Below are 17,440 nucleotides of genomic sequence, written 5' to 3'. Positions count from 1 at the left end.
GAGGAAGTGGAAGGCAGAATTAGTAAGATGGAAGATAAAACACTTGGCATCAATGCATTCGAAGAAAAAACAGATAAAAGAATTTATAAAAGTGAAGAAAACCTACGAATCACATGGGACTCTATCAAGACAAATAATCTATAACTGATTGGAATACAAGAACAAGGAGGGATAACAGACAATACAGAGAGAACTGAAGATATGTTGGCAGAATGCTCCCTGATATCACGAAAGTTGAGAAGTCTCTATCCAAGATGCTCACTGAACTCCACATGAGGTAGATCTCAAAGAAATTCACTAAGACATATTATAATCAAACTTGCCAAAATCAAAGATAAAGAGAGAATTTTAAGAGCGGCTAGGGACAAATGAAAAGTCACCTACAAAGGAGAATTAATAAGCTCGGACTACTCGGCAGAAACCATGCAGGGAATAAGGCAATAGGATGACTTATATAAAACACTGAAGGAAAAAAACTGCCAGCCAAGAATCATACATCCAGCAAAGCTGTCTCTCAAACCTGAAGGTAAAATTAGGACATTTCCAGATAAACAGAATTTGTAAAAAAAAAAAAACCTAAACAAAATGACAAGAAAATATTCTTTGATGGTTATGAGAGTGGGGAGGGAGGGACAGAGAGGGGCTTTCACTAATTAGATGGTAGATAAGACCTACTTTAGGTGATGGGAAAGACAACACACAATACAGGAGAGGTCAGCATAACTGGACTAAACCAAAAGCAAAGAAGTTTCCAGAATAAACTGAATGCTTCAAAGGTCAGTGTAACAGGGGCAGGAATCTGGGGACCATGGTTTCAGGGGACATTTCAGACAACTGACATAATAAAATCTACAAAGAAAACACTTTGCGTCCAACTTTGCAGAATGGCGTCTGGGGTCTTAAACGCTAGTAAGTGGCCATCAGATATGTATCAACTAGTCTCAACCCACCTGGGGCAAAGGAGAATGAAGAACACCAAAGACACAAGGTAATTATGAGCCCAAGAGACAGTAAGGGCAACATAAACTAGAGACTACATCATCCTGATGGTGTCTGGCTACAACTGATGACTGCCCTGACAGGGACTCAAAACAGAACCCCTGAGGGAGGAGGAGAATGCAGACCCCAAATTCTTGTAAAAAGACTAGACATAATGGTCTGACTGAGACAACAAGGAAGCCAGAGTTCATGGCCCCCAGACCTTCTGTTAGCCCAAGACAGGAACCATTCCCAAAGCCAACTCTTCAGACAGGGATTGGACTGGACTACGGGATAAAAAATGATACTGGTGAAGAGTGAGCTTCTTGAATCAAGTAGACACATGAGACTATGCAGGCAGCTCCTGTCTGGAGGAGAGATGAGAGGGCAGAGGGGGTCAGAAGCTGGCCAAATGGTAACGAAAAGAGAGAGCGAAGGGAAGGAGTGTACTGTCTCATTAGGCGGAGAGCAACTAGGAGTATATATAGCAAGGTGTATATAAATTTTTGTATGCGAGACTGACTGGACTTTTAAACTTTCACTTTAAGCACAATAAAAATTAAAAAAAAAAAAAAAGAATAAGCTCAGAGTACTCAGAAGCCATGCGGGCAAGAAGGCAATGAGATGGCTTACATAAGGCGTTGAAGGAAAAAAATTGCCAGTCAAAAATCATATATCTAGCAAAACTGTCTCTCAAATATTATGTTGAAATTAGGACCTTTGCAGATAAACAGAAATTCAGGGAATTCATAAAAACCAAACCAAAACTACAAGAAATACTAAAGGGAGTTCTCAGGTTAGAAAATCAATAATATATCAGATGTCAACTCAAGAGTAGAACACAGGACAGAAAAAAAAAAAAAAACTACAGGACAGAGCAACCAAGATATCAGCTCAGATAGGGAAATCACCAAAATAAATCAAGATAAAAAAACACTAATAACAGGGAAACAGTGATGTCATTGTGCAAAAGAAGACAACATTGAAACAATGAAGAGGGACTAAGAAATGTAGTCCTACATCCTTCATATGAAGAGCAAGTCAAGGCGATATTAAGAAATAAAAGTTAGGTTAAAACTAAGAAACATATGGGTAAATATGAAGGTAACCACAAAGAAGACTAACAATCCTACTCATCAAACTAAAATACAAAAAAATAAAGACTCAGCAGAAACAAAATTAACAACAATGAATAAGAGGAAAAGACAATACATAAACTACTAAGCACAGGAAATTAAGTGGGAAAAAGAAACTGTCAACTACACACATAAAAAATACATCAAAATGACAGCACTAAACTCACACCTACCCATAATTACACTGAATATATAAATGGACTAAATACACCAATAAAGAGACAATGGGAGAATGGATTAAAAAATTCAATCAGCCTATATGCTGCCTACAAGAGACACACCTTAGACATAGAGACACAAACAAACTAAAACTCAAAGGATGGAAAAAAATATATCACGCAAACAACAATCAAAAAAGCGCAGGAGTGGCAAAATTAATTTCTGACAAAATAGACTTTAAAGTTAAATCTGCCACAAAGGATAAGAAATGACACTACATAATGATTAAAGGGAGAATTTACCAGGAGGATATAACCACATTAAATATTTATGCACCCAATGACAGGGCTGCAAGATACATAAAACAAACTCTAACAGCATTGAAAAGTGAGATAAACAGCTCTAAGTAATAGTGGGAAACTTCAAAACGCCACTTTGGGTGAAGGACAGAACATCCAGAAAGAAGCTCAATAAAGACACAGAAGATCGAAATGCCACAATCAGCCACCTTGACCTCATAGACATATACAGAACACTCCACCTAAGAGCAGCCAAGTATACTTTCTTTTCTAGTGCACATGTAACACTCTTTGGAATAGACCACATATTAGGTCATAAAGCAAGCCTTAGCAGAATCCAAAACACTGAAATACTACAAAGCATCTTCTCTGACCATAAGGCTATAAAAGTGGAAATCAATAACAGAAAAAGCAGGGAAAAGAAATCAAACACTTGGAAACTGAACAACACCCTGCTCAGAAAAGACTGGGTTATAAAAAGAAGACATTAAATGGAATAAAGAAATTCACAGACTCCAATGAGAATAAAAACATTTCCTACCAGAACCTTTGTGACACAGCTAAAGCAGGGCTCACAGGTCAATTTACATCAAAAAATGCACACATACAAAAAGAAGAAAGGGCCAAAATCAAAGAATTATCCCAACAATTTGAAAAAATAGAAAGAAAGCAACAAAAGAAACCCACAGGTACCAGAAGAAAGCAAATAATAAAAATTAGAGCAGAATTAAATGAAGTAGAGAACAGAAAAAACAATTCAAAGAGTTGACAAGACCAAAAGTTGGTTCTTTGAAAAATTAACAAAATTGATAAGCCATTGGCCAAACTGACAAAAGAAAAGCAGGAGAGGAAGCAAATAACCCGAATAAGAAATGAAATGGGCGATATCAAAGCAGACCCAACTGAAATTAAAAGAATCATATCAGACTACTACGAAAAATTGTACTCTAACAAATTTGAAAACCTAGAAGAAATGGATGAATTTCTAGAAACACATGACCTAACTAAACTAACACAAACAGGCAGAAAAACTAAATAAACCCATAACAAAGAAGAGATTGAAAAGGTAATGAAAAAACTCCCAACAACAACAAAAAAAGCCCTGGCCCTGAAGGCTTCACTGGAGAGTTCTAGCAAACTTTCAGAGAAGAGTTAACACCACTACTACTACAGGTATTTCAGAGCATAGAAAAGGACGGAATACTCTCAAACTCATTCTAAGAAGCCAGCATATCCCTGATATCAAAACCAGGTAAAGACACCACAGGAAAAGAAAATTACAGACCTATATCCCCCATGAACTTAGATGCAAAAATCCTCAACAAAATTCCAGCCAATAGAATTCAACAACATATGAAAAAAATACTTCACTATGACCAAGTGGGATTCATACAAGGTATGCAGGGATGGTTCAACATTAGAAAAACAATTAATGTAACCCATCATATAAATAACTAAAAAGACAAGAACCACAGGATCTTATCAATTGATGCAGAAAAGGCATTTGACAAAGTTCAACATCCATTCATGACAAAAACTGTCAGAAAAATAGGAATGGAAGGAAAATTCCTCAACATAATGAAGGGCATTTATACAAAGCCAACAGCCAACATCATCCTAAATGGAGAGTCTGAAAGCATTCCCCTTAACAATAGGAGCCAGACATTCTCCTTAACAATGGGAACAACTCCTATTCAACATTGTGCTGGAGGTCCTAGCCAGAGCAGTTAGGCTAGATAAAGAAATAAAGGGCATCCCAATTGGTAAGGAAGAACTAAAAGTATCTCTATTTGCAGATGACATGATCTGATACACAGAAAACCCTAAAGAATCCTGAAGAAAACTACTGAAACTAATAGAAGAGTTCAGCAGAGTATCAGGACACAGAATACACCACCAAAAAGAACATCGAAGAGAAAATTCACCGTGTCAATACCATTTACGGCAGCCCGCAAAAAGATAAAATACTTAGGAATAAGTCTTACTAGAGATGTAAAAGGCCTACACAAAGAAAACAACAAGACACTACTGCAGGGGGTTTAGGGACCATGGTTTCAGGGGACATCTAGGTCATTTGGCATAATAAAATCTATTAAGAAAACATTCTGCATCCCACTTTGGAGAGCTGTATCTGAGGTCTGAAACGCTAGCTAGCAGCCATCTAAGATGCATCAATTGGTCTCAACCCACCTGGACCAAAGGAGAATGAAGAACACCAAAAATAGAAGGAATTATGAGAAAGAAAACTACAAGACACTACTGCAGGGGGTTTAGGGACCATGGTTTCAGGGACATCTAGGTCATTTGGCATAATAAAATCTATTACGAAAACATTCTGCATCCTACTTTGGAGAGTGGTGTCTGAGGTCTGAAACGCTAGCTAGCAGCCATCTAAGATGCATCAATTGGTCTCAACCCACCTGGACCAAAGGAGAATGAAGAACACCAAAAACAGAAGGAATAATGAGCCCAAGAGACAGAAAGGGCCACTTAAACCAGAGACTACATCAGCCTGAGACCAGAAGAACTAGATGGTGCCCAGCTACAACCGATGACTGCCCTGACAGGGAACACAATATAGAACCCCTGAGGGAGCAAGAGAGCAGTGGGATGCAGATCTCGAATTCTCATAAAAAGACCAGGCTTAATGGTCTGACTGAGACCAGAAGGACCTTGGAGGTCATGGTCCCCAGACCTTCTGTTAGCCCAAGACAGTAACCATTCCCAAAGCCAACTCTTCAGGCAGGGATTGGACTGGACTATGGGACAGAAAATGATACTGATGAAGAGTGAGCTTCTTGGATCAAGCAGACACATGAGACTATGTAGGCAGCTCCTGTCCGGAGGGGAGATGAGAAGGCAGAGGGGGGATAGAAGATGGCTGAATAGACAGGAAAGTAGAGGAATGTGCTGTCTCATTAGGGGGAGAGCAACTAGGAGTATGTGGCAAGGTGTATATAAATTTTTGTATTAGAGATTGAGTTGATTTATAAACTTTCACTTAAAGCACAAGAAAATTTTTTTAAAAGTACCAAGAAAAAAAAAATATATATATATTAGCAAGCTGAATACAATAACACATAAAAAAAAAGTCATATACTGTGAGTCTCAGTTTCCTAGGGCTGCTGTAACAAAGTACCACAAATTGATTGGCTATAAGCAATTTATTGTCTCCCAGTTTTGGAGGCTAGAAGTCCAAATCAGAGCACTGATTATGTTAGTTCCTTGTGAGAGCTCTGAGAGAGGAACTTTTCCATGACTCTCTCCTATCTTCTGATAGCTCCTGGCTATCCTTGACATTCATTGCCTTCTAAACCCATCTTTACATGACTGTCTTTCCTCTGTGTGTCTCTCTGTGTCAATTTTCATCTAGCATAATGACAGCACTCAGGTTGGGCTAGAACCCATCATACTCCTGTATGTCCTCATGTTAGCTTAACTGATAACATCCTCACAGATCCTATTTCCAGGCAAGGTCACATTCACAGGTATTAGGGGTTAGGACTTTAACATATTACGTGGGGTGGGGGTGGGGGCCACAATTACATCCATAACTATGACCAAGTGGGATTTATCCCAGGAATACCAGGTTGGTTTAACTTCTGAAAAGCAGTATAATACATCATATCACCAGAATAAAAACCGAAACTCACGTGATCATCTCAATAGACACAAAAAAGGCATCTGAAGAAATCCAACACACTTTCACGATAAAAACACTCAAAAAACTAGGACAGGAGGGAACTTCCATAGCCTGACAAAGGGCATCTATAAAAAACCAACAGTTAACATCATGCTTAATGGTGAAAGGCTAGATCCTCTCTCCCTGAATATTAGGAACAAGGCAAGGCTGTCTGCTCTTGCCACTTCTCTATTCAACATTGTACTGGAGGTTCTACCCAGGCAATTCAGGCAATAAGAAGAAATAAAAGCCATCCAGATTGGAAACTGTCTTAGTTATCCAGTACTATTATAACAGTAATACCACAAGTGGATGGCTTTAACAAGTAGAAATTTATTCTCACAGTCTAGGAGGCTAGAAGTCCAAATTCAGGGTGCCAGCTCCAGGGGATGGCTTTCTCTCTCTGTTGGCTCTGTGAGAAAGTCCTTGTCACCAATCTTCCCCTGCTCTAGGAGCTTCTCTGCACAGGGACCCCAAGTCTAATGGATGCACTCCACTCCTGGCACCTCTTCCTTAGTCTACACCTCATACCCTCTCCTCTCTGCTCGCTTCTCTCTTTTATATCTCAAAAGAGACTGACTCAAGATGCAACCTAATCCTGCAGACTTAGTCCTGTCTCGTTAACAAAACTGCCTCTAATCCTGCCTCATTAACATCATAGAGATTAGGATTTACAACACATGTTATAATTACATCAGATCACAAAATGGTGGACAAACACACAATACTGGGAATCATGGCCTAGCCAAGTCGACACACATTTTTGAGGAAAACAGTTCAATCCATAACAGAAAAGTAAAACTATATTTGTAGACGACATGAAAATCATCTCGTATATAGAAAATCCTAAGAAACTCACCAAAAAAAATTAAAAGTAGTAAATGAATTCAGCAAGGTTGCAGGACAAACAATGAATATACAACAATCAATTGTATTTCTATACATTTGCAATGAACAATTCAAAAGCAAAATTTAGAAAACAACTGCACAATAGCATCAGTAAGGATGAAATGTTTAGGGATAATTTTAACAAAAGAAATGTAAACTTACACTCTGAAAACTGTAAAAACACTGTTGAAATTAAAGATCTACATAATTTTTTTTAAAACCCCACATTCATGGATTGCAAGACTGAACATTGTTAAGACAGCAATACTCCTAAAATTGATATACAGATTCAATGTAATTCCTGTCAGGATTCCTGCTGGCTTCTTTGTAAAAACTGACAAAATAATTTTAAAATTCACAAGGAATTTTAAGAGACTCAGAATAGCTAAAACAATCTGAAAGAAGAAGAATAATGTAGGGGGCGCTCACACTTCTTGATTTCAAAACCAACTTACTACAAAACAATGGTAATAATAAAGACAGTGTGATACTGCCATGAGGGAAGACATACAGATCAGTGGAACAGAACTGGGAGTCAAAAAATCAATCCATACATCTATGGTCAACTGATCTTCAGCAACGGTGCCAAAACTATTCAACAAGGAAGGAATAATCTTTTCAACATTTGGTGCTGGGATAACCGGACAGCCACATGTAAAGAACAAAGTTGGATCCCTACCTCACTCACACCACATACAGATACCAGCCCAAATGGTTGAAAGATCTAAATGAAAGAGCCGAAACTATAAATGCCTTAGAAGAAAACATAGTGGTAAATTTTCATGACCCTGGATTTGACAAAGGATTCTTAGATATGATACAAAAAACATAGCCAATAAAACAAAAAAACAGATAATTGGACTTCATCAAAATTAGAAACTTTTGTGCTTCAAATGACACTACTAGTAAACTGAAAAGACAACCCACCGAATAAGATAAAATATTTGCAAATTATATAGTTCATAATGGACTTATATCTAGAATATATGAAGAAACCTTACAACTCAATATAAAAAAACAAATAATTAAGAAGTAGGCAAAGGATCTGAATAGACATTTCTCCAAGAATGGTACATAAATAGGCAACAAAAACATAAGAAAGATGCTCAACATCTTAGTCAGCAGCAAAATGTAAATCAAAATCACAGTGAGATACCACTCCACACCCAACTGGATGGCTAGAATCAAAAGATCACATAGCCAGTGTTGGCAAGAATGTGGAGAAATTAGAACCCTCATACACAGGTGACAGGAACATGAAATAGTGCAGCTGCTTTGGAAAATAAGTCTGGAAGTTCCTCAAACTATTATAAACACAGCCTTAGCATATGATCCAGTCATTCTACTTGTAGGTATATACCAACAGAAATGGAAACAGGTGACCACACAGAAACTTGTACATGAATGTTTATAGCAGCATTATTCACAATGGCCAAAAACCAAAAACAACCAAATGTCCCTTGGTGGGAAATTGACAAATAAAATGTAGTATATTCACGCAATGGAATATTATTTGGCCATAAGGAATGAAGTAACGATACATGCTACAACATGGGTAAATCCTGAAAATATTATGTTGCGTTAGAGAAGCCAGTCACAAAAGACCAAATAACCACTGTTCATCAACTCAGAGAGAATAACCAATACTAACATTTTTGTCTATTTCTTTCTAAAGAAATATGTCTTAAAATAGGCATTACAGGTATGTCTTATATTCCACTCATTTCAGTGAATGATATATTGTAAACCTTTTCATACTATTATTTTACTTTCAAAATATTGTGGCAGCCAGAGTAATATCCAACTTTTAATATTAATACTGAATGACATTTTTACTTCACTTGAAATACTTTCTTGCACCATAATTTGAAAAACCAGATTTAGAGTGCTCACTATATAGATTTTACAAGTTGGTTTTCAAAAATTTTAGAATAATTGCTAAAAAAAATAAAAAGCAAACCTAGAAACATTTCGCCTCCAATCATAAATAAATCTGTAAAGGCCCTTTACAGTTCTAATTACATAAAACATTACAGATATGGTTAAATTAAACTAAACTCTAATTTTTTTCAAAGTAAATGCATCAGGCCCCGCAGGACACTCAACTAAGAGCATCGAGGAGGCGCCGAGGCGAGGACCTGCGGTGGCTCGCCTCGCGGTGGACCGCCCGCCCGCTCCCAAGATCCAACTATGGGCTTTTTAACTGCAGCAACTTTAATATACCCTGTGTGATTGGAGCTGGCAATACTGCCGCTGCTGGCACAAGACCAGCCCTCCAATGGATCCTCGCGAAAGGATTTAAAGTGGACTCATTCCAATTACAGGGCCTCGAAAGAGTCCTGTATTGTTATTTTTCGTCCCTAGCTCCCCACGTCGGGAAAACCCTGGTGACGTAGTGGTTAAGTGCCACGGCTGCTACCCAAAGCGTCGGCAGTTCCTAATCTGCCAGGCACTCTTCGGAAACTCTATGGGGGCAGTTCTACTCTGTCCTATAGGGTCGCTATGAGTCAGAATCAACTCGACAGCACTGGGTTTGGCTTTGTTTTTGGTTACGGATAAATTTTATCTGACCATCAGCCCAGTCCCCATATCCTCATGTACTACCTGGTGTAACTACTGTTATCAGTTTGGGCTTACTTCTAGGTATTTTACTCCGAATATTCATACATACAGAAGTTCCTGGAAACCCTGGTGGTGTAGTGGTTGAGCTACAGCTGCTAACCAAAAGGTTGGCAGTTCGAATCCACCAGGCACTCCTTAGAAACTCAATGAGGCAGTTCTACTCTGTCCTGTAGGGTCGCTATGAGTTGGAATTGACTTGAAGGCAATGGGTTTGGATTTTTTGGGGTTTTTATAGGTTCCCACAAAAAATATGGTATTGGTTTTGTATTTTTTATATATTCAATCATCTGCAACTTGCATGAGGATAGCCCACAACTTAAGGAAGTTATTTATCAAAAGTTCATTAGTGGGAATATTTGAGGTTAAGGGAAATGACTTATGTTTTAATACCTAAGCATAGGTTACACAGGTGTGTGCAACACAGTAGATTTTTTTGTCTAGACAGAAAATAAAAATCTGAATTGCTTTCTGTTAAAGAATTTAAATTCACAATTAAAAACTTTCGCATGAAGAAATCACCATATCCAGAAATGAATTCACTAACAGTCTATCAAATACTTAAGAAATAATACACAAATTCTTTAGACTACAGAAGAGGAGGAAACAATCCTGAAATCATTTTGAGTCCAGCATAACCCTTATACAAAAGTCTGACAAGGAAATCACTTATGAATATAGATGCAAATATCCTTAACAAAACATTAACAAATCAAACCCAGCTGTATAAAAAGGATTACTGTATCACGACCAAGTGGGATTTATCACAGGAATGCAAGGTAGGTATTATATTTGAAAGTAAATCAACATGATTCACCACATTAACAGAATAAAGGAGAAGTACTATATTTTTTTACTATATTATCATATCAAAAGATGCAGAAAAAAACATTTGACAAAATACTATGCCTATCCAAGAGTTTAAAAAAAAATTAAAACTCAGCAAACCAGGAATAGAAGAAAATTTCCACAATCCATAGAGTAACTACAAAAAAACCTATAGCCAACATCACAATTAATGGCAAAATATTGATGCTTTTCCTAAGATTGGAAACAAAGCACTGAAGTCCCCTCTCACCACTTCTTATTCATTGTTGTACTAGCGGTCTAACCAGGCCAACAAAGCAAGAAAAAAACAGGCATAAAGATTAGAACAGAAAATATAAAACTGTACGTACTCATGGGCAACAGAGAGAACAACAAAATACTAAAGAACTTACCCAAAAAACTACTGCAACTAATTAGCAAATTTAGCAAGTTGCAGGATTCAAGGTAAATGTTCAAAAATAAATCACATTCCTATTTTCTAGCATTAAACAATTAGAAAATGAAATAAATAAAAGCATTTAAAATAGCACCAAGATCATAAAACAGGAATAAAGTTAACAAAAAATGAGGGCAAGAACTCTACAGTGAAAACTGCAAAACACTATAAAAAGAAATTAAATGGAGAGATACACCATGTTCATCAATTTGTAGACCCAAACAAGATCTAACTTCTCACTAAATCAATCTACAGTTGCGTGTCATTTCAATCAAATTCCCATCAGTCTTTTAATATGAATTGACAAGGTGATTCTAAAATATACATGAACATGTAAAGGACCTAGATTAAGAAAACAATTTAAGATCCAGAGACCAGAAAGAGTCTAGATTCCTTGGGCTCCTGGGTGATGATATGTCATTCGTCAAAATGGCAAATTCTGAAGGCGCTAACTGAAGTCAGAGGTGAGGTAAAGATGATAAGGTCTATTTTAGATATACTGAGTCAGAGGTACTTAGGTGGTTAGAGGGTTGGTGGAATCACAATAATAAAGCAGAACTCAGTAAGCAGTCTGATACATGGTCTGCAGCTCAGAGGACAGGGCTGAAGTAAAGGGACGGAATCCCAAATTTATTAACATGTACAGGGAAAGGAAACCAGAGTTTGGATGAGATTGAATGGTATGTAAAAAGCAGAAACAGAACAAACAGCATTTTATCAGATTATTAAAATGGCTTTCTACCTGGCCACCATAGTGTCATCGAGAGGCATGGGGATCTCATACTACAAAGAAGCAAAACACAGGAGAATAGCATATCCTTTGGACCTGGGGTCTCTGTGCTGAGAAGCTTCTCAGCTGGGGAAGACTGATGACAAGGACTTAGCCCCAGAGCCAACAGAAAGAGAATGCCTTCCCATGAAGCTGGCCCCCTAAATTTGGACTTCTAGCCTTCCAGATTGTGAGAGAATAAATTTCTCTTTGTTAAAGTCATCCACTTGTGGTATTTCTGTTATAGCAGCACTAGATGACTAAGACAGTGCCCTTGAGTAGTTTCCAGCTCACAGCAATCCTATGCACAACAGAATAAAACACTGCCTGGTCCTGCACCATCCTCACAATCGTTGCTATGTTTGAGCCGATTGTTGCAGCCACTGTGTCAATCCATCTCATTGAGGGTGTTCCTCTTTTTTGTTGACCCTCTGCTTTACCAAGCATGATGTCCTTCTCCAGGGACTGGTCCCTCCTGATAACATGTCCAAAGTACGTAAGATAAAGTCTCACCATCCTCCCTTCTAAGGAACATTCTGGCTGTACTTCTTCCAAGACAGATTTGTTCATACTCCCGGCAATCCATGGGATACTCAATATTCTTTGCCAACACAACATTTCAAAGGCATGAATTCTTCTTTGGTCTTCCTTAGCCATTGTTCAACTTTCCACTTATATGAGGCAACTGAAAATATCATGGCTTGGGCCAGGCTCACCTTAGTCCTCAAGACGACAACTTTGCTTTTTAACACTTTAAAGATGTCTTTTGGAGCAGATTTGCCCAATGCGATAAACACATCATTTGAGTTCTTGACTGCGGCTTCCATGGGCATTGATTGTGGATCCAAGTAAAATGAAATCCTTGACAACTTCAATATTTTCTCCGTTTATCATGATGCTGTTTACTTGTCCAGCTGTAAGGATTTTTGTTTTATGTTGGGGTGTAATCCATACTGAAGGCTGTAGTCTTTGATCTTCATCAGTTCTCTATGCTTTCAGCAAGCAAGGCTGTGCCATCTGCATAACCCAGGATGTTAATGAGTCTTCCACCAATCCTGATTCCCCGTTCTTCCTCATATTGTCCAGCTTCTCGGATTATTTGCTCGGTATACAGACTAAGTATGGTGAAAGGATACAACCTTGATGCACACTTTTTCTGATTTTAAGCAAGGATACAACCTTGATGCACACTTTTCCTGATTTTAAGCAATGCAGTATGCCCTTGCTCAGTTCGAACGACTGCCTCTTGGTCTATGTACTGGTTCCATATGAGCACAACTGAGTGTTCTGGAATTCCTATTCTTCGCAATGTTATCCATAATTTGTTATGACCCACACAGTCAAATGCCTTTCCATGGTCAGTAAAACACAGGTTAACATCTTTCTGGTATTCTCTGCTTTTAGCCAAGATCCATCTGACATCAGCAATGATATCCCTCATTCCACATGCCACTCTCTGTCTATTCCTAGCACAGCAGCTAGGGTGATCCTATTAAAACATAATTCAGATCATGCTTCTCCTCTGCCCAAAACTCTCCAGTGGTTTGCCATCTCACTCTAAGTAAAAGCAAAAGTTCTTTCAATGGCCTACAGGGCCCTACTCCAGTGCTTCTCTGCCCTGGTGGCACAGGAGAATGACCCTTCCTGAGCACCTACTCCTGCTACCTCTTGGGGCTCTTCTACTCTCCCCCTTGCTTACTCTACTCCCACCACAATTGCCTCTTTACTTTATCTCAAAATGCAGGCATGCCACTGCCTCAGAGCCTTCAATTCACATTTACTAGTTTTCCAATGCTCTTCCTGAAGTTAAACACATGGCTGCCTCTCTCACCCTCTCCAGAACTTTACTCCAGTGTCCCCTCAGTGAAGCCTCACTGATCATCTTATTTTAAATTGCAACCACCTTCCCTCCCACCTTCCTCTCCTCCTTTCCTGCTTTATTTTTCCTCAGAGAACTTATCACTATCCAACATATAATAAATTTTACGTTTTTTATTGTTTACTGTCTTCCCTCACCACAACATATGCTGACTAGGGTAAGGATTTTTGTCTGTTTTGGTTGCGCTGCACCCTAGTACCTAGAATACCAGTTGCTGTTGAGTTTACTCTGACTCATGGCAACCCCACTGTGTGTCAGATAGAACTGTGCTCCACAGGGTTTTCAATGGCTGGTGTTTCTGAATTGTATCACCAAGTCCTGCTTTCAAGGTGCTTCTGGATGGACTGCAATCTCCAAGCCAAGTGCATTAACCAGCACCTAGAATAGGATCTGGCATATAGCTGAGGCTCAATATGTATTCAATGAATAAATGGGCTGCTCCTAAGAATACAGAGTCATCCACAGCTCAAAGATGACGGTGGGGGTGGGAAGATAAAAGTTGAAGATGAGAATACTTTGGTTGAGCAATTCCTGTCAAAGGAGGCAGGGCTCAAATGATAGGGATGGAGTGGTGATTTGGCCTTTGGGCTCCAGTGGCTAAGGATCCTTTCCAAACAGTATTAGCAGGGGGACAGACAACAGGAACCATTCTTATGTACAAGTCAAATAGGCTAAAACAAAAAATCATTTAGTTACTATCACGTTGAACACTTTTTTTGCCGAAACAAAAGCATCAGATAAGATGAAACAGAATAAATAACAATGAATTGCTTTCTCTGAACTGAAAGAGAAAACAGCTTTTTCTCCTATCTTAAGAGTCTCCATAGTTTTAGGGTATGTAAATAATCATTCTTGATAAGTTAATATAATTTTATAATTATATCAGAAAACATACACTGTAACACTGAAGTACCATACTGACCTTTAAAAAAAAAAACTATTCTGAACAAGATTCTAAATAAGTACATTTATCACTTTTAGTCAGATTAAATAACTGGGCAGTGACATCAGCACACCTAAACGCTATTCCTGGTAATGGGAAGACAGCCAGTGACAAAAAAGCAGGTTGGGGTGCGGGTTAAGACAAGTGCATCGGCAATTCTCTTTGAGGCTCACTACCTTCTTTTGCAACATAAAGTTTTAAAATGTGAATAATCATGGAAGTATGAAGAACATCTCTACTATTAGATATACACTACATAAAATGCCACTTAATAACTGTATTTTTCTTACATAATAGCAAATACTGTTACTATGAGATTAAGCAATATACTGCCACTCCACACGTTCAGCCATGTGGTACCATCTGTTTCTAGGTTCCATGGGAGTACACCTACTAAACCAAAAAACCAAACCCACTGCCATGGAGTCAATTCTGAGGCAAAGCGACCCTTGAGGACACAGTACAAGGCTGTAATCTTTACAGAAGCAGATTGCCACATCCTTCTACTACAGAGTGGCTGGTGGATTTGAACCACTGACCTTTCAGTTAGCAGCTGAGCAATTTAAGGACTTTAATAGCTTTAACCACCAGGGCTCCCTAGTACGCCTACTATTGGTTAATAATTAAATTGTTAACTAGAGGATGCAAATATGCCCCTTGCTTATTTAACCTTTTCAAAACCAAAACAGTGTAGTTATCAAATAATTTGGCAAGTATTGTGGAAGTTATATATCTGCTGATCCTCCTGCCCTGACACTGATTTAAGACAATAGGTGATGTGTATAAACTGTGACTAAAACTGCAAATTTCTGGGATTTTCCAGGTGTTTTAAGGGCTCTGCTGAAACCTCAGGGAAAATGCATAACTGCTCTGAGTAATCATCCCAGGTTTAATTATGATCTAGGCTTTTCATTCTCTGCACAGAGGTGACAGCCTGGAGAGAACTTTGCCTCACACTTGGTCTTCAACTTGATGCCGACATTCAGTAGCTGAAAAAACATGGGCAATTTACCATCTCAACTGCAAAACCCTCTTCCAGGGGCAAAACTGCAACTCATCCTTCAAATCCAGAGCAGATCTCACAGGCCTCTGTGACTTCCCCAAATGGAGGACCTTGTACACATTTCCATTCTCACTTTGGAATGTATTTTATTTGTTCATGTCGCTATTCTTTTAAACTATGAAGTCTTTAAGGAAAATGACTGTCTTACTCATCTCGTAGCTCTAGTTCCTTGCATAACATAGGCATTCAAAAAATATTTATTACTTATGTTAAAAGACTGCCACCTAGTGCTACGTGACTAGAATACAGCAGATGCTTAATAAATATTAATTAATTGGTAGTTTTCTTCCTTTACTAAAACTTTCTCGTTTTCATCCTTTTATCACCATTCTGTGATTAGAACTTAGCTCAGGCTCTTATCACCACAGATCAGTGATTCTTAATGGAGGTGGGCGGCAACTTTGTCCTCCAGGGTCTATGTGCCCAAGTCTGGAGACATTTTTGGTTGTCACAATTGAGGAGGGGTACCACTGCCATCTACTGAATAGAAATAGACATGGTGCTAAACATCCTTCAATGCATAGGGCAGCCCTCACAAGAAAGAATTATCTGGTCCCAAATGTCAATAGAACCAAGGCTGAGAAACCCGGCCCTACTCACTCATTCCTTGAAACTGACTCCTGGTTCTTCTCCCCTATTCCTATTGTTTCTTTCTTCCAATCAATTCTTCCTAAAAATCTTTTATCATCCTTATCCTGTTCAAAAGGCCCCAGCTGTAGGCCTCCGTGGTCTGTGGGCCTCCAACTGTATCCCTGCTCAGGTCCTGGAAATGTTAGGGGCAGCTTTGGGGCCATACCACACTACTCTTAGATTCTTGAACAAATCAGGATCACTCAGTTCAGCAGGCCTTGCTACTGACACTCCCCATGAATGGAATCCACCACTCATGCATCAGTTTGTCATACTGTAGTGACTCGTATGTTGCTGTGATGCTGGAAATTATGTCACCAGTATTTCAAATACCAGCAAGGTCACCCACAGTGAACAGGTTTCAACAGAGCTTCCAGACTAAGACAAAGTAGGAAGTAAGGCCTGGTGATCTACTTTCAAAAAAATTAGCCAATGAAAACCCTATGATCGCAACAGAACATTGTCCAATATACTGCTGTAAGATGGGCCCCCCGGGTTACGGCTCTCAAATTATCCTGTCAACTCATATGCAGGAAGGCCCTTTAAGCCCTGTTTAGTCACATATCTATATGTACCTATCTTCTCCACTTGAGAAGGAGTTTTTCATGAAGGGGCTCTGTACTTAGCACTCTTGTATCCTAGTACTTATTGGAGTCCCTGGAACACAGTATTCAATGAATGATGGTGTACTAGAAAAACCACAGACAAATTTTAGAACCAGAAAAACAAGAGTATACAACGTTCATGTACTAATTGTATGTATGTCTCTGCACTAGCTACATAAACTTTTGAGCCCTTCTTTCCTCATTGGTAAATTGAGATTAATAATAACCACTTAACAATACTGTTTTGAAGATTAAATAAGATAATGCAAATGCTTACCACATTGCTTAGCATATAATAAGTGCTCAAGAAACAGAACCTTCCCATCTCTTTTTGCACATGCTGCTGCCTTTATGAGGAGCTCTCCATTCATCCCAAACCAAGCTTAGTTAAACCTGTAATAACTCTCAGGCCATACTGATCTTCTACTTCCATAAACTTCATTCTCATATAGTATTAAAATTTAATAGTTTCATTTAGGTTAAATTCTGAACCCCAAATATTATAAGCTCATTAAATACTAACGTA

At 38.6% G+C, this 17,440-nt stretch overlaps 1 protein-coding gene across 6 annotated transcripts in view; it reads right to left on the bottom strand.

Annotated features, from left to right (window-relative positions):
* SMAD9 (SMAD family member 9) overlaps positions 1-17,440 on the bottom strand; it is a 201,996-nt gene that overhangs the window by 160,520 nt on the left and 24,036 nt on the right. The gene's annotated exons all lie outside the window — the stretch shown is intronic.

This window comes from Loxodonta africana, chromosome 17, assembly GCF_030014295.1.
Source record: "Loxodonta africana isolate mLoxAfr1 chromosome 17, mLoxAfr1.hap2, whole genome shotgun sequence".
Lineage (NCBI taxonomy): Eukaryota > Metazoa > Chordata > Mammalia > Proboscidea > Elephantidae > Loxodonta > Loxodonta africana.
The sequence above is the reverse complement of the archived record's forward strand: the minus strand, read 5'-3'. Positions and strand labels throughout refer to the sequence as shown.